General features: G+C 38.0%; 1 protein-coding gene across 9 annotated transcripts in view; it reads right to left on the reverse strand.

Annotated features, from left to right (window-relative positions):
• PALLD (palladin, cytoskeletal associated protein) overlaps nucleotides 1-26,982 on the reverse strand; it is a 194,994-nt gene that overhangs the window by 54,099 nt on the left and 113,913 nt on the right. The window contains exon 1 of one of the 9 annotated variants that reach the window (XM_065836815.2): nucleotides 11,148-11,277. The exons of 7 other annotated variants lie outside the window; for them this stretch is intronic. The gene's annotated coding sequence lies outside the window, so the exon portion shown is untranslated. Of the gene's footprint in view, nucleotides 1-11,147; nucleotides 11,278-26,982 lie in introns of those variants that run through there. One more of the 9 variants, XM_071807717.1, reaches the window with a different exon arrangement.

Consider the following 26,982-nt stretch of genomic DNA (forward strand, 5'->3'; position numbering starts at 1 on the left):
TACCTTTAGTTTTTAATAGTGAAGGATAAGAAAGAACTTCTATGTTTACTTTACCTCTGAACAGCAGCATCCAAACAAGATCTGTTTTAATTCACATACACATTTTAAACTCAAATGTCCTAAAATTAATGAAGTCTTTAATGGAAGTAAAAATTTAGGTTACAAGACAGAAAAGTGATTTTAAACTGGTTGATGCTCACAGTGAAAAAAATGAAGTAAATTTCACGTGCATTGCTGGAACTATCTACAGATTTCAAATGGAGGGTATTCGTGCAACATTAATACACTCTCACTCAGTACACAGTACAGGCCTTCATTTCACTGAAAATGAAGACATGTAACTTAAGACTTGATTGCCTGAATGACAAAGGTATAAATAACAATATTCATCTAACCAGTTTCACCTTTGCATACTCTTGTTGATCAGAGAATCGCATTACTAAATAATGTGTTTTTCTTTATTCTAAAAGGATTTGCAGAATCATTAGCATCAGCCAATGATCATTTTCTAAAATATAATTTTAACAGTGGTTCCAATTAATGCCTGGTTTTCAGAAAAGGTCAGAGAAAGCAGAGGAATTAAGTTAGACTCAAAACACAATTTAAAATAATATGGCAGCTATATTTATCTAACATGAATTAAGCCTAAGTTAGGATAAGACTTCAAAATCTGCTGACTGGAGGACACAGTTCCTGCTAAATATGTTACTCTAATTCTCTGTTACGTTTTAACTATTGTACTGTGTTGCACTGTCATTTGCAAACAAAGAAAACATCTGCTAAAATGAGCTGTAATGGAAAAAATTCAACTGTGAGTCTCTCTCGCTCATCCATCCCAGCACGATTATTATGCAAGTTAGCCTACTATATATAGCAGCTGCAAGGGGAACTGACATGCTAGTTGGGCATGTACATGTCAAATCTATCATCTTTTGTTTTATCACAGAAAAAACAAGCTGCAACAACTTTCCAGACTTGTGTAAATTAATTCACGAATCCAAACCAGTAACCAATTTGTTCAGGCAGACAGACATTCCAATTTAACTAATGGAAACAACAGTAATTAGTAGCTCTGAAAAATCAGGCAACTTTCGTACAAATTTTACTTCATTCAAACAAATTTTAAAATTTACATGTAAAAGTTCATCCGTGTATTATAATTACCTGTTTCAAAGTTTAGTTTGTGCTTTAGGAATAATTTTTTAAAGGTGAATCAAGTATCTCAGTAATTTGCCTTTACTTGAACAGCACAGAAATACTTGGAGATGCAAAGGTTTCACACTCAGGTCCTCAGTTAAGTCCAATCAGTAGTGACAGAAATGGAAAACATCTGATTAGCATTTGGTAGGATGATTGCAGTGAGTCAGTCTCTGCTCTCTTCCCAGAAAAGCTGTCACAAAGTCTAAATAGACTATCTTTCATCTCAGCCCTTATTAGCAGACTGAAGCAGTGAAAACACAGAAATTTCTCTTTCACACACAGAAGATGTCTCTATACGTAAGGAGCATGTAAATTTTTTGGTGGATGTTAACTCAGTATGTCTGGTGCCACAGTGGTCTTTTCCAGATATTAACTAAATATTCAGAGCATAGAGACAACTTATCATGGCATACTAATCCAGAAGGGTGAGTGCCACGAGGATGGAGCCAGGCTCTTCTCAGTGGCAAACAATGATAGGACAAGGGGTAATGGGATCAAGCTGGAACACAAGAGGTTCCACTTAAATTTGAGAAAGAACTTCTTCCCAGTGAGGGTGACAGAGCACTGGAACAGGCTGCCCAGGGAGGTTGTGGAGTCTCCTTCCCTGGAGACATTCAAATCCCGCCTGGACACATTCCTGTGCGACCTCTCCTAGGCGTTCCTGCTCCAGCAGGGGGATTGGGCTAGATGATCTTTTGAGGTCCCTTCCAATCCCAAACATACTGTGATACTGTGATAATTTAAATAACAGCAACGAATGACATTGTCTGCCTCAAAAATTGGAATAGAAAAAACTTCCTGTTAAGGGATATGGCAGAAATGTCTCAGGAGCTCAAGAGCTAAATGACCATAGAAAGGGCAATAATATACAACTTGCAGAGATCTATGTGTGTTTATAATAGTTCCAAATTCAGGTACTATTGATGTATTTTAGCATCTTTTATGGTTCACACTGTCTAAACTTGCTTTGTTACTGCTACTTAATAATTTGACTGCCTGAGCTGCAGAAAAGATACATAGACACCAACTCTTCCTGGTACAGAGAACTGTAGGAACATTCTTAATTTTAAATTAAATTATGGCATCTGGGTTACAAAACTATCATAAGATTGCAATCTTAAGAAAGCTCACACAACGAACCCTCAGAAGAAAATATACCAACATCAGGGAATAGCAATTTAAAATTTCTAGAAATATTATACAAAACAGAAGGCATCTCCTTCAACACCAGCTAAGTATCACTTAGTAACCATGGCTTAACAAACACTTCGATTAATTTTCTGCAGTAATTTATCCTACAGTATTACAGTTTAGAAATGTTGCTTTTTCCTTTGGACTAGGGAACTAGAGATGAAAGAATCAGTTGGATTTGTCTATAGGCAGAATCATACCAGAATGGATATTTCTACCACAACAGATACTCCAAACTCTTTATATGTATACACTTATTCTGGAACAGAAACATTCAAGTTTAGAGCTAATGAGGTACAACTAATTAAACTTGACACTTTCTAGAGACACCTTTTATAACGTTGTATTCCCAGCCATAGCCTGACTTGACAGAGCGTGAACATGATGTGCAACACTATCATTTCCGACTGCTTATCCTTCAGTTTTCAGGTCAGTGTGTAAAATTCATCAGCAACAGTAACTATAATCCTAATTTTACTGGAGAATGAAAAAATCTAAACATGCCACAGATAGATCTGAAGAGTTAGCACCTCAATTAGAGTTTGATTAGAAAGGCAATTATTCAAAAACACAGGACAATATATACTATTATAGCAGAAAAACTACTAATATCATCCGAAAAAAGGGCACTGAAATGGTTTCATTAAACCAAAAGCACGACAACTTAGTTTAAACACATGTCCTTGTCCCCACAACATGCTAATCTGCACATCAATGTGCAATATTCATGTGACAGGAGTCTGTACAATGCAAGAACCGATAACAGATAACAAGAACATTAGGCACCATCAGCAATTTACAGCATGAACAATTAATTTAGACCGGAATGTTTACATCCAAGAGCATCCAAAGAAAATTCTGAAACACTGAACTGCTGCTCAGATCAATTAAGGAAATACGTTTTCCTATGTCCCACATATTCTGAAAAGCCCCTCTACCACCACTTTCCTGCCCATGAAACACGTTGCAGTTACCTCTACTAGCTACGGAACATATATGAAACCTTAAATTATTCTGTCAGTGGTTTTAGCAAACCCTCAGTTTTCCAAGATGAAGGGCAATTAATTGAGAAATGAATCACATTGGTACTTTTTAAGTGACTCTTGTCAAAGACATTTTCAAATTCATGCAAAACAGTGTGCAACCTATAACAAAACCTTTGAGGAATTTGAGGTAATTAAATAGAGGAAGCATTTGAGAATCTCAACCACAAACCAAAAGATTAATATGAATAACTCATCAAAATCGGGTCCTTTATCTTGGGCAGACTGTGATGCATGTGATCAGTGCTGAGCTTTAGCATCCTGGGAATGGTGCCACCACACACTGTTCCACGTAGCACATGACGCATCTTTGACATCAAGACGTGATGACTGCAATGTGTTCCAACCAGGGCTGCAAGGGAGGCTCATGTGTTGCTTGCAGCTGGTTGCTGCCAGCACCCACACAGTTGGTGGGAAAGCAAAGGAAACATGGCAAGAGATCCAGATTTCTGAGTTTTATGGACCAGAGACAACCATAGAACTAACCTCAGAGTCAGTGGCTGAAAGTTCATTCTTTGTTTCAGAAAATGCTAACATATAATTTTGATTTTATGTTAATAGGCACTCCTTTTTTTCCCCTCTCCATCTATGCGGACAAACATACATGCAATGGCCATTTAATTCAGTTGCATATATATATGAAAGCAGCTTCCAACCTCGGCTTTTTTTCCCTGAAAGCTCTGTATCCTGTGAGCACAAATGTTCCTGAAATACAACTGATATTAGAATACTTTTCTTCCTTTTCAAAAAAGAAAGAAGAGGTTCAGAGGGCATTTTAATACAACGTAGAAAATTGAAGCAATAATTTTCCAGAAATTCCTGATTAACAACTTAAGAAAATGTTAAACGATTAATAATCTCAAAATCTCTAGTAGAAACTCCAAAAGTCACCAAACATAAAAGAACAGAAACCACATGCAACATCCTAGAGTTTCATAAGACAACATAATGTACTTTCAATATAGTTTGAACTTCCGTAGTCTCACTTTATAAACTGGAATTCATATGTCTGCAGAAAGTGATAGAAGAGGTGTCTCTATTTTACATTGCATACAGGTCTCTGGATTTTTATAAAGACAGAAAAAAACTGAAGATTTATAGGAAATCAAGACTTCCTTCCTAGAACATAGCCAATCAGTATGGCAAAATATTTACTGTCTTTAAAAACAGGCTACAAAGGTTATATGTGAAAGAATAAATGTGATTTGGTGAAGACATTAAACTCAAGTCTGTGAGAATTATCATAGATATATGAAAATTACCAGGTAGCTTTACAAATGGAAAAGCAATAGAATTTGGCTGTGTCAGGTGAGGAAACATATCTGTTGTGAAGAAAGAATCCGTAACTTATAGAGCAAAATACACAGTCTGGTGCATTGTCTGTTGAATGATACCGATAAATACTTCTGAAGCCCAGGCACTCTCTTAATGAAAATGCCTGAAAGACACTTGTAGCTATGCACCAGTACTTCTGTTAATGTGGATATCAATATTTACTTCACTTTTTTCTTTACGTAATTCTGGTTTTAGGCACCCAAGGTTTGCACAGACGTAAATGGCATCATCTCGCAACAGACTTACCATCAGTAAAGCAACACCAAGTAACTCATGCTTTCATTTAATTCCCTGAAAGTTTTGACAGGAAACACATCACACGCAGTCCATGAAAATATCCCACCCACCAAACATTACGACCACCTCTGGGGTTTTCAGAGCCTCATTTGTACTAAAAAATTCACTAGGTCTTTGGGCATTGAAAATCCAGCCAGAAATCAGGGTGTCCTCCTGAAACCTTCAAATACTGAAAACAAAGGTTTTGTATTTTAGAGCCAAAGTAAGGAAGGGCTGGAAGAAATACAGCATTACTGGGATTCTGCACAAGGAAACTCTCATTTATGCAAAACTTTCTATGTTGCCTTGGTGAACCTGCTCTGCTAGCCAAAGCTGGCTATTAAAATTGTTTTGCACTTGAATAGCTGCTTTAAACAAATCATCCCCACGAGTCAGATACAGATTTTTACTTACGCTCTGAATGGCCACACACAAACATATATATACTCACACACCATTAGATACGTATGAACACAGACTTGATTATCTCCTTTCGTAACAATTTGCATTATCTGTTCTTTAAAGCCAGCAACATACATTTCATGCATATCTGCGTGTACAAATGCACGTGGTCTTTGAAACAGAATGGAAAGAAACAATTCTGCTTCTAGGGACTACTTTCATACTGTGATTCAGTCTATTTGGAAGAATCGATTCAGCCACGGAGTAAACATTTAAAAAGATGACAAAAATCCAACTACAGAAATAAAATATCCTTTTTTTAAGGATAAGTATTCCAAGTTGTGAGTAAGGTGCAAAAATGGGTAGAAGCAAGCCCAGCTTAAAGCTTGGCCTAAAACCAGCAGGTTGACTCTCCTGAGAAAAGTTGCTGTAACACATGCAGGTCTTGATTTAAACCAGATTTCTGTATTCAGGGATGCTGAAGAACTGGAGTCATACTTTTAAAATTATTCTGTAGCAGAGGAAACACACACACACCAAAAAATCACAATATTCCATACTCTTTTTCTATTCACTAGAAGCCAGGTGGGACCTCCTGATGAAGTTTCTCCAGCCCACCAGATGCTGCTTCCATGCATTTCTTGCTCTCTGAAGTGGATTCTTCTTTACCATAGGTGAGGATTATTTTTTAAATTGTAAAAGCAAGAAGTTAAATACTGATGTTGTACACTTATTTCCCTATGTTTTCCTATTATTTACACGCACACCTCAGGTACCATGTTGCCTCAATGGGTACAGTAGCATATAAGAAAAGAATGTCATTCTTCACTGTGAATTTGATGGCATTAGTTGGTTGATACAAACATTAACATTACTAAAACAGATTTTTATGTGTTAATCTATTTTTTACGTTTTAGGCCTGAAAAATAAATGTAACGATGCTGCCAATGAAAACCAACAAATTTTTTCCTGTACATTTTTGCTGACTGACACATCATGTCTGCAAGTAATTGTCCTTCTCTAGAAAGCCTTCACTTTACACAAATCCAAAAGGACAAACGCGACGTGTCATTTCATGAATATTTACCGAAACTTGGACACTTCGGCAATACAGTATAGCAGCTCCTGACACACAGACTCAACCCTTCGCAGAATAACTCTTTCACGTTTTTAAGGCTGAAGTATGAACACATTGCCACTTTCTGTTTGAACTATTCTATAGTGAACCATGATATAAGATTGGTTTATTCAAAAAGAAGAATTAGAAAAATTGTTTTTTTCTTCTCCCATGTTTTAGACCAGCACATATAATACAGACCATCTTCTGAAAGTGGTAACAAACAAAATCCCGAGCCCATTTCAAGGAGAAATTCCAAGAGGAACATTTTTTGGTGACATGAAGGAATAAAATTCACCAGTCTCAGAAGAATGTCCTGGGAAGGACTGGAATGAATTCGGAGTAATTGCTACCAAAGGATGGTTTAAAATAATTGAAGTTAAACAAAGATTTCTTACATCATCCCTAGAGAGATATGTGCACTACACACACTAGGGAAAGCAGATTCACGTCACAAGGGTGCACCAGGCAGAAAAAGGCCCAGCAATAAATTGAGCCCCCTGCATTTATTTATTTAAATAAAAATAAATGCCGTTTATCTTAAACACCTTCCCTTTGTAGAAAGGGAAAGCACTAGGGAGTGCCATACACAATACACTAATTACAATCACTTTCTGCTTCAATAAAGGAAATACAAATTTCCTGCCTTGGCAAAGTCTAGAATGTCTCAAGCAGGCGGGAGAAGGACCCTGTTAAGCGTCTAGACAGCAATGTGGAGGAAAATATTTCTATAGTTTTCTATTTGTGTGCTAATCCAGAAATTATACTTCACATATGTGAAAAGAACTGCCTTAATTATTGGTTCTCCTTCCATGATAGTTACGATAGCATATTTTTTTTTTTAATTATATGTACACCAACATGTTTAATGATCTGTAAAGCTTCAGGAAGTTCTGACACTTGTGGTCACAAAAGACTCTCCACTTTCTGCAGAATTAGAGGTTAAAATGAGTCTTCTGGGCATACTATAACTTGGTTAGTAATTACTCTATATGCATTTATTCTTTCAAATTGACGTATTATCACTATGAAATCATTGCTTGGTATTGCTATTACTGAGTGGGAGCTTCACTCCAAAGGGAACTTTATTACTTAATCTAGTGCTGAAAGGCTATCTGTTAAGAAAACAGGAATGTTTCCAAGATGGAAGGCAATTCATGAATACAAAATTCCATAAGCATATTTTGATTAAAGAATATTCCCAGGATGAAAGATTTCCAGCCAATGATTATGTTCTTAAGCATATATGGGACTATCAGGTAAGGAATACGTTTTACATAACCCTGAAATTTTTATTGGGAAAATAAAATCTTAGGACCACCAACTCTTCTCAGGTCAGTAAAGGTCCAGTAGAACCCCAAATACTTGAAGACACCTTTCTTGAAGAATAAACATCAAATGAAAAGACATATGACAGTAACAGAAAACATTTCACAGGGAAATTATGTACTAAGAGTGTATATACTTATCTTCATCTTTCAGACAGTTTCTTCTCACTACACCCCATGCACTTCCCTTATTTATACATGTTCATCTAAGAAACTCAGCTTTTAAAAACCAAAGGTCTTTTTCCTAATATCTTTCAGGTTCAGTGTCTACCACTATTCATAATCTAAAGGAAATGATCCTATACACACGTCACGCTGAATGATGCTCTTCTCTGCTCCCAGGTATATGGGTCCACATTTATGCCGGCATGAGTAAAATTACAAAGCAGCTACTGTAAGTAGAGCTAGTTGAGAAATAAATTTGCTCTTTGAAGAATACAATAATTTCCCATCAAAGACATGATTTTACAAGTCAGATCGGTTTACTTCACCCAGTTGAGAACCATGTAAGTTTAAATAAGGTGTGTTTCTCATGGATCATTTTGAAGTGGAGTAATAGAAAGAAATGCCATACAGCAGAGAAAGAAGGAATTCTCCATGTAAGTGGGCTGACCAGCATCCCACAAGTCACATCCAGCCAGACAACTCCCTTTGTCTTGCAATGCCCAAAGCCCAACAGCTGAACATTACTCATCACATTTACCACTGTGTCCTTACAGAACCGGAGGCATGCTGTGCTAACATTGCTAACATAGCTATTAGAAATGGCTGCTGCAGTCATACAGACCACAAAGCGGATAACAAAACTGCAACTTTCCTCCTGCTCATGGAGAGGCGAGACTATCATGCCTTCCACTACTGTTGTATAAGCTCAAAAAACTCTTCAGTGCAAAGAATAGTGAGTTGCTTTCTGTTGCCTGGAACCGCAGATCTCCATAACTAATTAACAATAATTGTAATTGTACAAAACCAATAATTACTGTAGAATAACACACTGCAAATTTTTGTATGTTGCAATCATCACATAGCCTATGCAAAGAGAAAGCAGTAGACTCAGGCGAGTTCAAAATAATAGGCTCACAATAATAGGTGCATGAGTGTCCAGCAAGATGAGCTTAGCCAGAAGAATATATGTAACTGTTCTGCCCTTATGAAAAAAAAAACAAGACCAACTAACCAAACAACTTGAAAAGCAATTTGAAGATAACAGAGGTCATAAAAAGATGTATATTAAAAAGCACTACTGTAATAGAATCCTGATACATCAGGCCACTTATTGTGACTTAAAACACACTTTAAATTTTCTGAACAGTTTTTCTCTGAAAAAACAAACAAAACAAAACAAAACAAAACAACAAACTAGCTTGGCTCTCACAAAGCTACAAGAAAAGCTATGTGACATATAACTGCCAGCTGCTAATGAACTCTTACCACACATCCAACATTCCAATTTTAAGAAAACTTTGAAGTTAGATTGCAGTGTATGATAACATGGTAAATTCTAACTTTGTGATTATGAGGTTTCTTCTGTTTCAAAGGTGACAGAAATGTTTTTATCCAAATGGCACACTTAATGCCAAAAAAATCCTACCTGCATATTCCTAAGAGCTTCAAAAGTTCTAAGAACATCTGTATACCTCCTACCCAGTCCTCCAGTCTATTTTATTCAAACCCATGTCCCTTTGCCCCCAGCTTTTCCCACAGGATTTCTCCTCCTGGCCAGGAAAATTAGTATATTATTTCACAGACAGACAGTTCTTTCAGGTTTTGTCCCCCATCTGAAAGTAGGATGCAACAGAATCTCTCTCAGAATCCTGTTCCAACAAGTATTTGCTCCCTTTTTGATAGCAAAGTGGTTTAGATACAATTACCAGACATGGGCTGTAAGCCTTTTAACTTTTTATATTTATTATTTTTTTTCCCATCCTTTTGTTATCAGTTCTGTATCTTAATCCCTTCTATGTCTGGTATGCATTGTGAATCACAGACAAGCTCTAGATGCCTGGAAACTGTTGAGCTTCCTTAAGAACATCATCATAACTTTTGCCATCCCAGAACTCCAGTGGATTTCAGTGCACACAGACTTGTGAGTGGACATAAAACTTTCCATACAATATGTAACACATCTAATGGAGTTAATTTCAGAAATATAAGGTGTGGCCCCAGGAATCATGGTCTCAGTTCAATACAGCCACAAAATACCACGGAAAAAGTTTATTGACCTCAAAGCCTAACGAAACATCAAATGTATCCACTCCTATTTTTAGACGTATGCTCTGCAGTGCCATATTCCTTAATATAAGGCTGACCCAAATGTTCCAACAGCAGACGTTGGTTACTCTTTGATAGCCAATGCATATCTCTGCTTTCCAAGTTTCTGTAAACACATCATTATAAGGAAGGTCAGTCTTACTTTTCCCAGCCTTCTTTCTAATTATGTGCCTGCTGCCAGGAAAATTTCACTTTTTTTTTTTTTTTTTTTTGGTCTTCTCTACTGAAATTTAAACAAATGTCTACCACAGACTCGAAAAAGAAAAAAAAAAAAAATCTGCAAAGCCCTTACTGTTGTAAGTTACAAAGTTACTAAGTAACACCAAATTCCTTTCAACACTCAACGATAAACATTCGACAAAAAAAGCTGCAGCAGTACATCATCTCGAGGTCACCAAATATGTCTTCCTTACAGACTAATGAATTCCACAGGACTAAAAAAAAAAACCCCACCTAATATTTTGTTTGATTTTGGTAAGAAGCCATATTAAGTTTTCTAAAACATCAAGTCGTGTGCCTATTACCAATTCTCTTTTCATCCAGGAGTGTCACCAGGTTCCTACAGAAGTCTCCTACAATGAAGAGTGCAAAAGCACTCATGTTTTACTGCTCTGTCACATCTACTCACAAACTAACAACTGATCTACGAAGCCTTGAGCTACAGAGGTGCACACAGCCGCTCCCGCCACAACAGCATCCTCTCTGTCTCTGGAAACACCAAGGGTTTGGCCACGGTCGGCGAATAAAGTGCATCAGCCAAACTCGAACGCAACTACAGGCGGTGTGGCAAACTGAAAGGGCAAGAAAGAGCCGCGCGAAAAAGAAAAACAAATACTCGACAGAAACGCCGTCAGCCCGATCCGACTACAGCAAGGTTTCATCTGCCTTGACCTCTCGCCTTCCATCACCCCTTCTGCCGTGCGTTCGCGTCCTCAGAAGAAGACACGTCACGTCAGAACTCATGCAAGCATCCTGCCATCTTACCTCGGCAAGGTTCAGGCGGGCAGTTATCACATACCCCAGCGCAAGTGTTGAGCGGACGCGGGAGTCCGGCGGCGGGAGCGGGGCGGAGCGGCGCGGCGGCCGCAGGTACCGGCGCTATATGGGGCGGGGCGGGCCCGGGCTCTGCCTCAGCCCCCGCCGGCGCGGCCGCTCCGGCGGCTTCACGTTAAGAGTCCCGCCGTCACCCCGGGCCCCCCGGTGCCTGCGAGAGGCGGTACCAGGCTGCTGGAACGGCGGGGAAGTGGGGGTTTCCCGCAGCGAATCGCCATCGGCATGGTCTTTCTCTTGAGTCTTAATTACTCTCAAGAACTGGGACTTTCTGACACACTTTTTTGCCAAACAATGGTTCGTGTCCCATGCTGGAAGTTCACTTGCTTCCCTCCGGGCACTCGGCATCCATAACCAGTAGAAAAGCTTGAGAAATGTCTGCTCAAGCAGAAGCAGATGCTGCAGCTGCCTGGAGACTGGAGGAAACATCCTAGGCTCTTCCATATTGCCATACAGCTGCACCAAAGCGTTGCCACGGGAGTTTTTGTTAGCTTTTCTGCGCAGGAAAAGTTTGCATTATTTTCACATTGTTTTTGTCTGCATCAGAGTTCAGAGAATGTTTACTGTATGTTACAAAAATCATGCTATTTTGCAGTCTAATTACACAAAACCAGTCTGTCACTTACTGTAAATACAAAAATTACTACTGTACATTTCACTAAGGGCATCATTTGAAGGTAGAGATTTCTTTTTCTTTTCTTCCCTTTTCCATAAGGAGATGAAGACTGAAGAACAGATTTCTGTTGTTTGTTTCTACCCTTCCTACTACAACCCCCTTGGTCTGGATCCAGGGCTTTCTTACAGATTACATTCCGGTATCAGTTTTTAAGTAATCATAGAACACAACTAATCATTAGTAACATCTACTTAAACATCTGCCCAAAATGAGACAGACAATCTCAAAAGATACATCTACACAACCTCTATTCTCAAATCCATGTTTAGTCCATAGAAGTGAGCAGTGTTATCACTTGAATTTTCTACAACATGGACAGCAAAAAGAAGTGTACAAACATGCTGCCTTTTATCTCACCTCTACTAAACATCCTGGATAATGCTTAAGAAATTTTAGGGCAGCTGAAAGGGTGCTCCCCTTTCTTCTTTCAGCTCCTCTTTCCAATCAGTGTGTATTAGAGTCCAGATCTGGATGCCTGGAATCCATTTGGTTTACATGAGAACATCATCATCACTATTTTCCTCCAACTTCTATAAACCCCCAAGATGAGCAAGACCTGTACCTGAGAAATTTGATTCTACAGTGGACAATGCAGAACAAGGTGGCACTGAGACTGCTTCCTCAACCCCCTTCACCCTTTTTCACCATGCAGCCCTCTTTAGGGCTCAGAACTCCACATCACTCAGTCACTCCAGAATGTAACAGGGAGAAGAGAGGAATGCTGCCAACTAGGGAAAAGAGAGAGTGCAATAAAGCCCCATTGCTAGAACAGAAAGTGACATGCCAGATCCTGGCAGTGAGAAGACTGGCACTGCAGTAGCTCTGTTTCCAGTTCTGGTACATGACTATGGGGAAGAAGCATGGTAGCTCATACACATACTATTAAGATAGTACAAAGATAAAAACAGTATCCCTCATCACTAATCAGGCCTCTATATGATTATGGGTAAGCATGCTTGTCGAGGATAGTATTTTATCCGCAGTTCAGCCAGTAATAGCTGCAGATAATCTAACACACACAACAAAGAACAGACTGGTGTATGGTAGGAAAAGCCAGTTACAGAAAAACAGTACCTGGACTTCACTTCTCTTAACCACACCTTCTCCTTTGTATTTGATTATAACAGAAAACTGAGTTCTCTGACATTTTCTTCTGCCACAGCTTGTACATTGCACATATTTTGCACATATGTTCCAAGAATTTTGGAGAAGAGTTTTATGTCCATGCATGTATGCTCGTGTTCACTTCATGCGGATGGAAGATGAAAGCAGAAAGACAGCTTGTGCACATCAGCTTAGTTCAAGACACTGGTTTCACTGTGATTCCACAAGCGTAACTGAGCATGGAAAGTGAAAATGAAGCTCAACTTACTGGGAACCAAACATGAGGCACAATGTGAAATAAAGATCCAAAGACAAAGGAAACAAAACCATATGCTTTACTTAAATCTTAATATGATCTGTGATTCTTTCTTGTAAACAACTTTGCTTATCATTCCAGCTCCAGGAACATTCGTTTCTAGTTTAAAGGGTTTCTAACTGTATGGACAGCATGATTGGCAAACTAAAATGATGGAGACCAATTTACACATAGAAAGACAATTGTATACAAGTCCCATGAAGTCCTAATATTTAAATGAAATATTTAGAATGTAATTACAATTATAACAACAGTTTTTGGAAAAATGCAACAAAAACCCCAAAAATTTATTTCTGTGAAGTAATGGAGGTAATGGTAAATGCCACTAGCAAAACACCAAACTACCTGAAGTCATATGAAGGGGTTTTTTTGCTAGCATTCATTCAAACTTTGAGAATCTTCAGTTTTTATACTACCCTCTAAATAAAATGAAATCAGTATTGATTGAAGTGTGAAAACTGAAAGTATTATTTCAGGAAAATAAAATTGAAAACGCAGGGAGAAAACCTTACATGAAATAATTACATCCTCAGCAATCTGAGAGAGAACAAATTAAGATAAAACAACTCAATGGACTTCTTCACAGAGCCTGTCAAGTTCTTAAACTATGACGGAATAATTTGTACTATTTAAATGCAACTGTTTGGCTTGCAGTGTATCTTCAATAAAGAAATAGTATTTTAATAGAGTGTACATGCATTATGATCTACAACAGCTAGTTTCCAAGTGCTACTATACTACAAATAGCTACAAACTTCTATTTAATTTCTTTTATTTGCCTAGTTTTTTTTTTTTTTCTTCATTATGATATGCAACATTTTAGCATTCTAGCTGGTGAATAACAAAGATATTAAAAGCTACACTAGACTGTACAATTCTGACCATGCTAGTTAAGACCAGACCTCTCAAATTCCTTAAATCAAACCAGGATGTTTTTCAAAAAGAAAACAAAAACGAAATTCCAAGATCTAGGAAGAAGTTGTGATTGAGATTCAAATGATGTGTTCTACATCTGGGAGACACATGACACAAGATCCTTTCGGTCTTAAAAACTGGAAATTAATTCAAGAATATAGGCATACCTGTAAATAAACACAAGTAGTATTCAGCTAGCCACAATGGAGCTTTGCATCATATTCCAGTTCAAACAACATTAAGCTCAGATGGAAATGGCAGTGACATAGACACTGAAGGACTAGAAGAAGGAACTGAAAGGGTTTACAAGGCTTCAAATCAATTCATATGCAGCTGATTGAAATAAATGATTTATTAATCCAAATACAGCAATCTCCCTACTTTTATTACATAAAGGAAATGAATTTCTTTACACTAGCTACACATAATAAGCTTTAACATGCCAAATATTGTGGATTTTCGATTTTTTATTTAAAACAACAAAAAAACCCTCTCCATAAAATTACATGCCCTTCCATACTGTGCTTAGAATCATAGAATTATTTCAGTTGGAAGAGACCCTCAGGACCATTGAGTCCAACCATAACCTAACCTAACTCCAGCATTAAACCATGTCCGTAAGAACGTCGTCTAAGCACCTTTTATACACCTCCAGGGATTGTGACTCCACCACTTCCCCGGGCAGCCTGTTCCAATGCCTGACAACCCTTTCTGTGAAGAATTTTTTCCTAATATCCAATCTAAACCTTCTCTGGAGCAACTTGAGGCCGTTTCATCTTGTCCTGTCACTTGCTACTTGGGAGAAGAGACCAACACCCTCCATGCTACAACCTCCTTTCAGGTAGCTGTAGACAGTAATAAGGTCTACCCTCAGCCTCCTTTTCTCCAGGCTAAGTAGCCCCAGCTCCCTCAGCTGCTCCTCATCAGACTTGTGCTCCAGGCCCCTTGACAGCACTTAAAAGCTTTGAATGGGGATTACTAAACCAGGAACAGGACACTAATTTTCTTGGAATGCATCAGAGTTTGAGATTTCTTTAGAAGGTCAGCATGCAAAGTTATGTTTTCCTAGAAACAAAAGGGACTAACTGTACCTCTAAAATCGCAGTTGCTAAACATCTACCAGCCCAAAGCATCAGCACTGTTTCCAAAGCATCTTGAATCCCATATTACAAGTATCCCACACTACCCAACTTTGCTGCTGCTGGCAGACACTGAGGTCCCAACTGCAAATTGCTTTGTTTGGTATTATATCCTTCCAGTGAAATTCCCAGTGTCTGAGCTAGAAGTACCAAGTTGTTTGCGGTTTTTGTTTTTCTTAGCACTTCTGGAAAATGAAGGATCAGGTGTTTGTTACAAGAAAGGTTATTTAAGCAAACATTTCCCATCACTTTCAATTCTGCCAATACACACCATCAAAATGATGTGTTTCACACAGAGGGAACCATAGCTAAAGTCAACATTTGAAAGCAAACCATACTGCAAAGTCTATGATCTATTAAAACGTGATTCAACAAAAATAAATGAAATGAAGTTATCAAACTTCTAATTATACATAGAGGAAAACAAAAAATTAGAAGTTTCTATTGCTGAGACAATTTTCATAAGAAGCCAATTAGCATTTTAATGGACATGTATGTATACACACGTGTGTGTATATCAATGGTGATGGAGTGACTCATGCCTAAGTCTTTGTTATAATACTAATTTCTTCACCTTTTGGACTAAAGCAGCAGAAGTCTTCAGGGTACAAAGTTGCCTAAATCATATTGATTAAGCCTACTGTGCAACTCCTATGACAGCATGGAGAAAAATCATGGCTCTACTATATAGGCACTTTCTAACACGGAACAAGAACACTGATGGTTGAACAAGCAGCACACAGAGAAGTCATATATCCCAATGGTTTCCTTAAAATACCTGGGTACTTTGGTACCAACATTCTTTGTCTGTTTTGACCATGAGTAATCCAGATTTTCCTGGCCTGAACAACTACTGATAGAGCAAAGCGTATGAGCTCTGAAAATAGCTACATTCAATATAGCAAAATTTAACCTGGAAAACAACTCACTCCTCAGACTCAAAAGGACCTTGACCCATGTTAAACTCCCAGTTTCACTAACACCACAAAGGAGAACTATTTTGTAAATTTTTGTCCAACTCCTTTTCTCTTCCAAGCTGTGCAGTTGGTTCTGCCCTGTATTATTTTCCCAACTCTTTCAGCTTTTCCTTGCACTGTTGTCCTACCTCACTCTACCACTGTTCTCAGATTATGAATTTCTTATTCCTGAAATAAATTACAAAGACACCTGTAATATTCTGTTTGAATCAAGAGCAAAATAACCTTGCCTAAGATTTCTCCTCTGTGCTTTTGTTAATATTGTATCTATGGTTTCTACTTTATAGTAAAATTGGCATAACACTCTTCAGCTGTGATATTGAAGTCACATTTGCAAGCATCACCATGGATCTACGACAGGTGTACCTACATTTCAGATGCTTGAATTGTTAGGAGGCTGACATAAAGTAACAGGTAGTTACAGCAATTTGAATGTCACCCTTAAGTCCTTCCCAGCTCCGGACTGAAATCTCAACACTACGTTCTCTTCTTTAATACTCCTGATACAGTAATAACAAGTGTGTTGTATCTTTCAATTAGTTACACTTTAGTAACTTACAGCTGCTGTAATTGGAAGGCCTGTCAGGAAAGATAAAGAAGCTGTTTCTTCTGAGTCAGGCTTCCCCACAATATTTAAAATGTTTTTCAGTAGCTGGTTATGAGCTGATCTGGTCACAATTTCAAGATCGAGGCATAATTTACTTCCTTTCATCAGGATGTCAAGCTCGTAGTGCATGTAATTGTTTGCTATAAGGCTGTGAATTTAGAAGACATTCTGTTGCTAACATTTTGAAACCAGAGCAAACCAGGCCAGTATGTTATATGTTATTGCTGAAGTTTGTGCCCACAGCTATTTAGTTTTCTCTGTTCTAACTTCCACATAGCCAGCAGAGATCACAGCTGCTCCTGCATCTACTGAATATTTCTGTTGTGTTGATTCTTCCTCCTTCGAGTAAGCCTGAAGTGAAAAGGGGAATGGTGTGTGTCTTTTTCCTACCAGGAATAAGGCCTTTTAAATCCAGCCCATATACGTAGGGGGGAAAAAAAGAAGTCTCAAGACACGCGATTAGGACTGCAGGGGATGAATTCCATACCTATGTTTAAACCAGTAGTTTATTTGCATTTTTGATATACCAGAAAAATTTTCCACCAAGTCATTTTGTTATATGAAATGCTTTTCTGTCAGAATTGTCAGGATGCTTTTCAGCACTAACTTTCTTTTCTCTTTGCTACAGTTTTCAACTGCAGAGACACCTCAGTCTCTCAGGGGTGCATATGTACCCTTCCTAGATGAACTTCTGCACTGTTCTGATGAAAACCTAGTGGACAAAAATTCATAACGTGTTTTCATAATGCTTGAATAATGTACAATGGGATTTCTTCCCCTGGCAGAGGAAGGTTCATTTGTCTTCAGGCTGCTAACCAAAGGGGCCTGCCAAAGACCCCTCCTTTATAAACAAAGATCTATAAAGAGCCTTCAGAAACATGAGAAAATATGACAAATACAGCTTGAGTTCTTCAGCTTTGCTGGCAGCAGATTACAGAGGGCTGATGACAAGTTTGTGAGCCTTGAACCCCTGTATTTACCACTTCTCTGTTAATAGCAGAAAGCCGCTTCCAGCAGAAAAGACTGCTTCCCCGCCTTCCCCCTGCTCCTATTCTGAAATCCTCCAGCTCGAACTTCCTTATTTGGTTGCCGGGACTGTTCTTTGTCTGGCTGAACCCCCCCCGCCCCACCGCCGGCTGGGCCGCGGCCTGGCTCCAGCGGGACACCCCGCCCGGGCCCCGGGCGAGCGGCGGCCATGCCCATGTAAGGAGCAGCTTCCCCGGGCGCCGGCGGGGCGGAGCCCGCCCAGGGCCGCGCTGCGGTAGCCGGGGGCTCTGCGGGCCGGGCCGCGGGGATCCTCCCGGGAACCGCCGCCAAGCTCCTTCGCCTTCCTCCTCCGACCCCCCTTCGCAGCCTTCAAACGGGCCGAGCCGGGGTGGGTTTCCTGAGCCGCACCGCTTCTGAAAGCTGCCGTGGCAGCCCGTGCGAACTGCTGGCAACGACACAAAGGAAAATGAAGTTTATAAGGTTCCGGTGTAAAAACTCACAGATTCTTGTCATGTTTTTCATGGTTCTTTGGAACAGGTTACAGCGTGTCCTTTGGGGAATTAACTGGTGCCTTCTGCAGAGGGAAAGGAATCACTCAGCAGTGCTACCTATTTTAGAAAAAAAGTGACTATTGTGCTATGCTACCTGAAGAAAGCAAGTGGGATTAATTTTACTCCCAAAATACCCCTAAACTCTTTCAAATAGTATTATGAAGGGCAGCTTACCTGCTGGAAGTTGGTGAAATTTGCCTACTGTTATTACTGTTGCTTGATACTTGGTTTTAGTAGCACGTCGGGAACCTCATAAGAAAGAACTTACAGTCTAAATGTACATGTATATGTAAGATCAACAGCAAGAAAGAACACTTAAAAAATAGCCCTGCTGGTCACTGCATTTTTTTGTTCACATCTTCTAGTTCTAGTTCTTTTTGTTCACTTTTTCTAGACCTAGTCTTTTTGAAGTGGAGTATCAGAAGCATTTATGGTATAGTAATTTTTTAAATAAATACCAAGAAATCCTGCAGAAATTTCTTTCTTTCTTTAAACATGAAAATGATAACTTCAGGAGAATATATACTGACTATGTCTACAGTGACAACTGAAACAAAGTTAATATGCAGAGCTCTCTCTAAGGACATTATTGAGCTGTGACTCTTTAAAAGGAATACCCTTCATGAAGTAATGATTCAGAATTAGTAAAAGTCCTGTGAGACAGTCCTCCCTAAAGCAGCATGACAAAAACCAGTATTTTGCAACAAATTAAAGAAGAAGTTGTAGCTAAACTTCTAACTTTCTAATTTTGTTTAGGAGTCTGGAAACATTCCCATATTTCTCAATACAGTTCCTTAGCATTAAAGTTGTGAAAAGAAGTCCTTAAATAACATTAAAAGTTCTTCCATTATTGCAAGCTCCTGTGGAGCTTCTCTGGGTGAAGCAGAAAACAAGTAGCAGACTGAAACAAAGAGAGCGCTGCATTATGTCACCGATGTACAGGGCAATAGTGACGGCTCTTGGGCACACAAGTGCATTAAAAAAATAATTAGGGAGAGTACAAAGGTGCATTTATAATCACCTTCCTATAACACTCCTTCAGCTGCACCCAACACATTAGGCCAGCTGTACTTTCAGCTCGACAGAAAACTGACTCTGGTATTTTTATATTGCATTCTTGCCCTCAGCAGAGGCCTGAACAAATTTGTTTACTTGTGAGGAACTCTCAAACTAGAAAAACTTAAGGAAGCAGCTTAATAAGACTAGCAGATTAAGAAATGTATTTACCACATCATATTTACATTATGTACGTAAACTACCATGCTAAAATTCACCTCAAAAAACCAAACCAAACAAAAACCAACCAAACAAAACCACAAAACCCCACCACAAAAACCCCCAAACAAACAAAAAAGCCAATCCACAACCAAACCTTACGGCAAAATAAGAAATGTATAGGAACTATTTAGTGGAATTTATGCCCAGAAAAATCTCCTGGTTTCAAGTTATCTGCTTCGAGATGAATCTAGTTAAAATATTCATAACTGACAGTGAAGCTGATAAAATTAAAATCCAAAATACAGAAATGCTTTAAGAATAAAATAAACAGAAGTTTTAAGGACATAGGATTGACAAATAACCACTGAAACAAAATGGGCTATTGCATGAAGTCCATCCTCTCCACTGCTAAGGCTGCAGCAGTACTGGTTTATTTCAGAACAGCTCCATCATCTCCAGCAGGTGTTCAGGTTACTGACAAATATCTTACTGCTGATTCTGCAAACAATTTACTGTCCAGGCCCTGTCATCTGACATCAGTTCTTCTGAATGGAACAAACGACACCATAACAGACGTGTTCAGGGTAGAAGGACACATCCTTTGACCTTTGAGGTGCTGTTCTATGTTTCCTCTATTGCCATATTTCCCTTCTGTATATAAGAATATGTCTCTGCTGAATGAGGCAGCTGGAACAGCTCAAGACAGCTGTCTAAAATCTTAGATAAACACCTGTGAAAGCGTAGGCCTTCAGCCTTACAGAAAGGATGATCTCCCAGAGATCTGGAAGTCACTACTCCACAGACTTTCAATGTCAATTCCAGACCTCTTGCTGTCTTGTCAAACATGTTTCAAAGTACAGGATTCCTCTCTCTAAATGCTCCACATAGCTAAATTGCTACCATTGACCCCACTGACAATCTTTTAGCACATAGAGCATATGGGTTCCCCATGCCACCTTCTCATTGTGGTAGCTTCCAATTTGTGCTTGCACAATTGAATCCTTCTTCCTCAGTGAACCTGCTGATGGCAGCTACTCCACAGCACACAGTAAAACAATGTGAGCAACTATACTGAGCTGTGGCAGCTTCTTTCTCACAGGCCTGAAATGCTGCCCGCAGAGACCCCCACCATATGCTCTCCCACCAGCACTTCTGCTGAAGAGTACTTGGGCTCTCCAGCTCCGCATCAGTGTTAACAGCAGTTTTACATAGTCAAAAAAAGAAGAGTCTGCAGGAACAGTCAAATAGAAACATGCCAGGAAAGATCACATTATTAACCCAATGGACCTGAGTAGTTTTATCATCTGAATATGAAAGATATTAGGAACTGGTGCACAACTATTGATCAGGTTTAGAGTACTGGCAGCAACTGTTTCAACTTGCTGCTGGTGAACGCTGAGTACGTAAACTACAAAATCCTTTACTACTATTAAAGGAATTAGGAAAACAAACAAAAAACTTCTGCGCTTTTATCAGTAAAACTAAACTAAATTTCTGTACTAGTGTTCAGCCTTGTAATAAAAATTAAGAATACCAGCGTTCTAATAAAGGTGCTAAACATTTAGTTTTATAATATTGTAAAGCATAATCAACAACAGGTAAGCATATTTCTCAGACTTAATGTCTTAACATATTCTGGATGTATAGATAAATATACTGATAATAATATATTTTAATACAGAATTTGAACAAATCTCCTGCCAAAGTGTGAGAATATACTATTGACTTAATGAATAAAAATAAGTATTCACAGATCTGTTGTACCTAAACGCCTGAAACCTGAACACCAATTTGTTTGTTTGTTTGTTTGTTTGGAGGAAGAGTTGGTTTGTGTGTGTTTTTTTTGTTGTTGCTGTTTTGTTGTTTTTGTTTGGTTTTGTGTATTTTTTGTGGTTTTGTTTGTTTGTTCTTTAAGCATAGATGATGTGGAAATAGAGGCACAGATGATAAACAATACCGGACTCGGCACAGTTCTGTGTGGATTTCAACTGGTTATCTCCTGTTCTCTTGAGAACTGAAAGTTTATTTCTGTTTTTAGTTACTTTCTTTTAAACATTTATTTTTATTTGAGCAAAAAGATGTATTTTTTCAAGCCTCTATCCCTTGGCTGCTTAGCTTCTTCAGAAGCCTTTCAAAATGGACCGTGTTGAAGACTTTTGGAAATCCATTGGACTGTGTCAACTAGACTTCAACTCATCCACATGGTTCTTGCCGATTCTTTAAAATCATTTTGATAGATTTGTGAGGTGATTCCTCTGCTTACAAAATTTATTTTGTTTCCCCAAAATGTCACATTATGTTCATGATCTTATTATGCAGATTTCTTTATTCTAGATCATACAATTATTTCTACATTATCTACTAATTTTTTAGATACCAGGCTCGGTTAAGAATTTCCTGAAACTCCCTGAAAACTGTTTTTAAAAATCAGAGCTATATTTGCTGTCTTCAGTTTATTAGCTAAATATACTACTTTGTTCATATCAAAGTATCGTCCCTAATTGTATTGGCCAATAATAATCTGTAGGCTTAACAAATTTTTCTTTTTCTAGGCATTTTAGATACCCCTGAAAGAAACACATGCACATGGAAACCCAGGTAGGATAATCAGGGACTACTTGCTACAAATTTCTCCCAGAACTTTCATGGAAAGACATGGAATACACACATGCAAGTATATAGGTACCCATAGGTAGCCACACAGACACAGGCAAAGAATGGTTATTTCCCACCACTAAAATATGTTTGCATAGAATCACAAGAAAGATACAGAGAAGACATTTCTATCTCAGTATTTTCACCATGATAAAAACCCCAGACAGTTGATATAAAAAAAAGAACTCTGCATCATGCACTGCGTGCCTGGATTTACAGCACAGCATTATATATTTAAATATAACTGTGCAGGAAAGCTTTTCATGATGCTGTAACTATCATATCTAGATTATTTTTTTTTTTTAGTATTAGAAGTTGTTGTCAACCAAATAGAAGTGGGACTTTAAAAGAAATGCCATCTTTTACTGAAGCAGAAAACATTTGCTTAATATCAAGAGTTTGGTCAAGAATATTTCATTACTACACTTCAATTTAGTGCTTGACCTGAATTCTAATTTAATACATGCTTTTCTGATTACAAACCCATGTGAGCAACATTAATGATATATACATATATATATCTGAATGAAAACCATGTGCATTCATATCAAAATAAAATTGCCAGAACTTTTAGTGCAAAAGTACTAAAACATATCCTGGGGGAAAACTGGATGAAAACTACGCTGAAATATAATGCAGTTACAAGTGGTAGAAAGTCCTACATTTGACTTATATTTACAGCAGTGGCCAAGGTCAATGCTCATGTATGAGAGAGTGGGGCACAAATTCATGGGGATAGGGAAGAGTCTTCTCAATATGTGTAGCTGATATGCCCCACTGTATTGTATTTAGAACTGGAAAAAACATTTGCCAACATGTTATCATCAAAATGGAGGAAATACACAGAATGGCAGCAGAAATCACTGTCAATTGCAAGTAGATTATCACTTCCCAGTCTGGTTTTAGAAAGAAATATATGCTGCATGACTTTGCTATTATAAATGAAAAATCAGTGATACCTGCAAGTGGTAAATAGCAAATAAGCACACACTACAGTGAGGACCGGCAGAATGAAACGAAGAAATGACAAACTGAAGCTGACTATAATGGAAGACTTGACATCATTATTTCATCGTTTAACTCATCTCAGTCTGTTGGGCAATATAGAAGATCCGCTGATCAGATAGTACTAAACAGAGAATAAAGTAGCACTGCAATAAAGTTAACTCAGCAATAGAAAATATTTTTATATTAGCTCTCTCGGTGCACTCTACTAGTGAGATCTTCTCCTGTTGTAGGAGTCATGTTTATTGGATGCTCAAGAGAAGAAGTGAACTTTTGAGCAACTCACTATAACATATACAAAGACACACACATCATGAAGTCTGGGATTGTCAAAGCACAACATGTTACAGACTTAATTTTGTCCTTTAGAAATCAGGTTTCTTCTTCCTACGCATTACAACATATTTAAAGAAAAAAAAAAAAAACAAAAACAAAAGCAACAAACTTGAATAGTAATTCACAGTAACTGATCTTATGGGTAAAGTTGTCCTAGTGAGAGTTCGGAATGACATAGTGTGAAGATTTGTGGACAAGATTTTTATGCTCTGTTTACATTTCTGGAAGCTTAAGAGAAAACAGTCTGAAAAAAGCTGTACCTAACATGCTACAGGAAATGAAGGAAGAGAACCAGACTTCTCAAGAGAGATTTACATTTACATAGTGGTGATGGCTATGTTTTGGCTTAGGAAAAGGAATGCAATTGTTCTAAAATACACAAAAAAGCTGTTGACTGGTGCTTCTCCTTATTTAGTGGATCATGAAGCACTTCAGCAGTGTCTACTGTATCAAAATGCTTCTTAAAGTCTCTTTGACCATTGTGTGGTACTCTGTTTACAGACCAAAACCGCTTGTATCAGCAAGTCCTCTCTCTCTATGGCAACCAGCAGAAGCCTCACCTATGCCAAAGGTGTTGGTGTGAAACCCACCAGGGCATTCTCCACAGTTACAAGAGAGGGCATTCAGACAGTTTGTTGGCAAGCAGTAATATGCTCTTCAAAGTTTAGCGTAATCTATATTTTTTAAGGATGTCCACAGCACGTCGCTAGAACCACCTGCATTCAGCTGCTTACAGCTTTGCAAAATTTCCGTTTGTGCTGAAATAATCCATGGCAAACATCTGACCAAAATATTTTTATTGTCTCATTTTTTAAACTTTATAAAAAAAAGTTCCAGGTGCCTTTGCAATAAAGTTTTGAAGCTGAAATGAATAAAAGGGGAATGTGCTTCTCATAGCTTAAAGATGTTCTAGCATGTGAATACTTCTGTAGAGAATTAATTTATTTGGCAAAGGATCTTCCTAGTGCCAGAAATATGTCTTTTTTCTCTAGACTAAACTATGCCTATATTTGGCTAGACCAAGAGCTCTTTCATGTAAATGTAAACAAACAAACCCCTTTCCTACCAGAAGTTCAGCTTTGCACATGCTCATTATGACATCAGAATTTCCAGCTTCTTTTTTTCTTTTTTTTTCTTTTCCCCCATTAGTTCAGAAATCCATGGATCACACATATAGGATGCTCTACACTAGATCTCTGGTCTGTTACTGGTTTAACAGGACTTTCCTAGAAATCCTGTTCTGAAATGACAGATGCAAGGCATGAGAACTGAGAGCAAGCAGCTTTTCTCCTCTGAATTCCCAGCATTTGCTCAAGATGATGACAGGGCAACAGGATGAGATTCTGTATGAAGGTGAGAGAGTAGAGATTAAGGGGAGTCATAGGAGATTATAAACTAACTTCTTGTATTTGGCTTTATAAACTTATCTTCATGTAGTTTTTTGTAATATGGGTAGAAATGGATGAACAAATTTGTCCAGGTTAATTTTAACTTCAGTTTTCATCCAGTCTTACATCCTCAACTTCCACAGAAATCCTATGAGAGTTTGCACCATATATCTCTTTCTGGGGCCCTTACCAGTATTTTTGGGAAGCATCAGGTTTTGCATACATCAGCTGTTCAGCTGAGATGAAAATAAACTGCAAAGGAATATGGTATCATAAAATATCATTTCCAGAAAGAAAGTACTGTTAAGGCAAATTTGTTTATACTGCAGTAAGCCTGAACATTAAAACTCTAGATTTCATTCAACCACAATTATTGGAAATGTTTTGTAAAATATGTGAAGTGTAATATGAGACTGCATGTTTTAATGCCTTCCTAAGATGTATATGAACTCTTACTCAATTACTTCAAGGCTATCGCTACATATTTGCTATCTAATTTACAGCAAAATTTAGATGTGTTTTTTTTCATTACCTGGACAAGAACAGGTAAAAAGATTGTACCATACATTAAAACAGAACTTCTGCTGTTTCATCTTGAGTTTTCGTTACAAATTTTACCATCTGCCTATGCAATTCTATTAGAAACATAGTGGTTTTAACTTTAAACTCAGTTAGAACATGCAATAAAATGTCCACCCTTCTATTGTAGGATAGAAATACCAATCCACAGATACTCAAATTCTAAAGTATTCTCCAGTTCCTTTTCTTCTCTAAAAGATAATTTTTTATGTTAAGACTGAAAAATAAGTAAAAACAAAACCGTAAGTCTTCTTAAAAACAAAGCTGAATAGTTAACATGGAGTGGTTGGTAATAAAATGTACTGAAAAGTCGATGAAGCAGTAGATACACAGACTTTCTTAGAAGTGTTTTTCCATATAGGTTTTCGTTAGATGCAACATCTTCTAGCCCAACAAATGTACTTAGCCAGAGGAGTTATTTAAAAAACTGTTCAGTTCCACTAAAAAAAAAAAAAAAAGAAAAAAGAAAAAAAGGAAAAAAAAACCAAGTAACCAACTAACAAACCCAAACAAAGAAAAAAACAAACCCCACAACCACTTGCCAACCAAACAAAAAAGTATTTCCCAAACCCATAGCAAATGAGGATTTTTCCATATCACAACAATGTGTTCGTGGCTGGAAAAAGACTACATTGCTTACATACAGTTCCTATCAATAAATTGATACTCACTGACCAAAATTGGACTTTTGAGAAGTTTGCCCTGCTTTTTCCCCCAGCAATGGGGTGGGTGCAAATAAAGAATGACTGACAATTGTATATTTTTCCTCAAAATTCTACTATTTTGGTTAAACTAAAAACATAATATACTTGCAGCAAGAATTTTGCTACAATACTATATAACATGTATGGCTCATATTTGGAGAAACATAACACCTTTGTTAAAACACAGCCCTTATGATTAGTATACACTAACACATGCTGGCTTACAACATTTTATTATGGTTATCTTGAACTTACAGAACTAGCAGGACCTTTTTTTAGAAAAAAACCCTCAGAACACTAAGAAATCAATAAGGGTGATGGAGGGCAGGAGAATAAGACAGTTCCTCAATATATTCATTGCCAAACATATTCTTGGATTACTCCTTTGCCAAATCCAAAGAAAATATTTTTTCTGGGTTTGGCATAATGAGAACTCTCTATAGGTATCTGGTATAATGGAACACTGTTTATTTTGCTTCAGGGTTTGCTCAGTTTATGGAGAGTCTGTTCTGAAAGAACTACTGTGTTCCTTTTACAACTTTACACTCTGCCATTCTGTAAGACCTATCCTTCCTTCAGCTTATTAGGAGGAAAAGAGGGGGTATCTAATTC

Source organism: Patagioenas fasciata, chromosome 4 (assembly GCF_037038585.1).
Source record: "Patagioenas fasciata isolate bPatFas1 chromosome 4, bPatFas1.hap1, whole genome shotgun sequence".
Taxonomy (NCBI): domain Eukaryota; kingdom Metazoa; phylum Chordata; class Aves; order Columbiformes; family Columbidae; genus Patagioenas; species Patagioenas fasciata.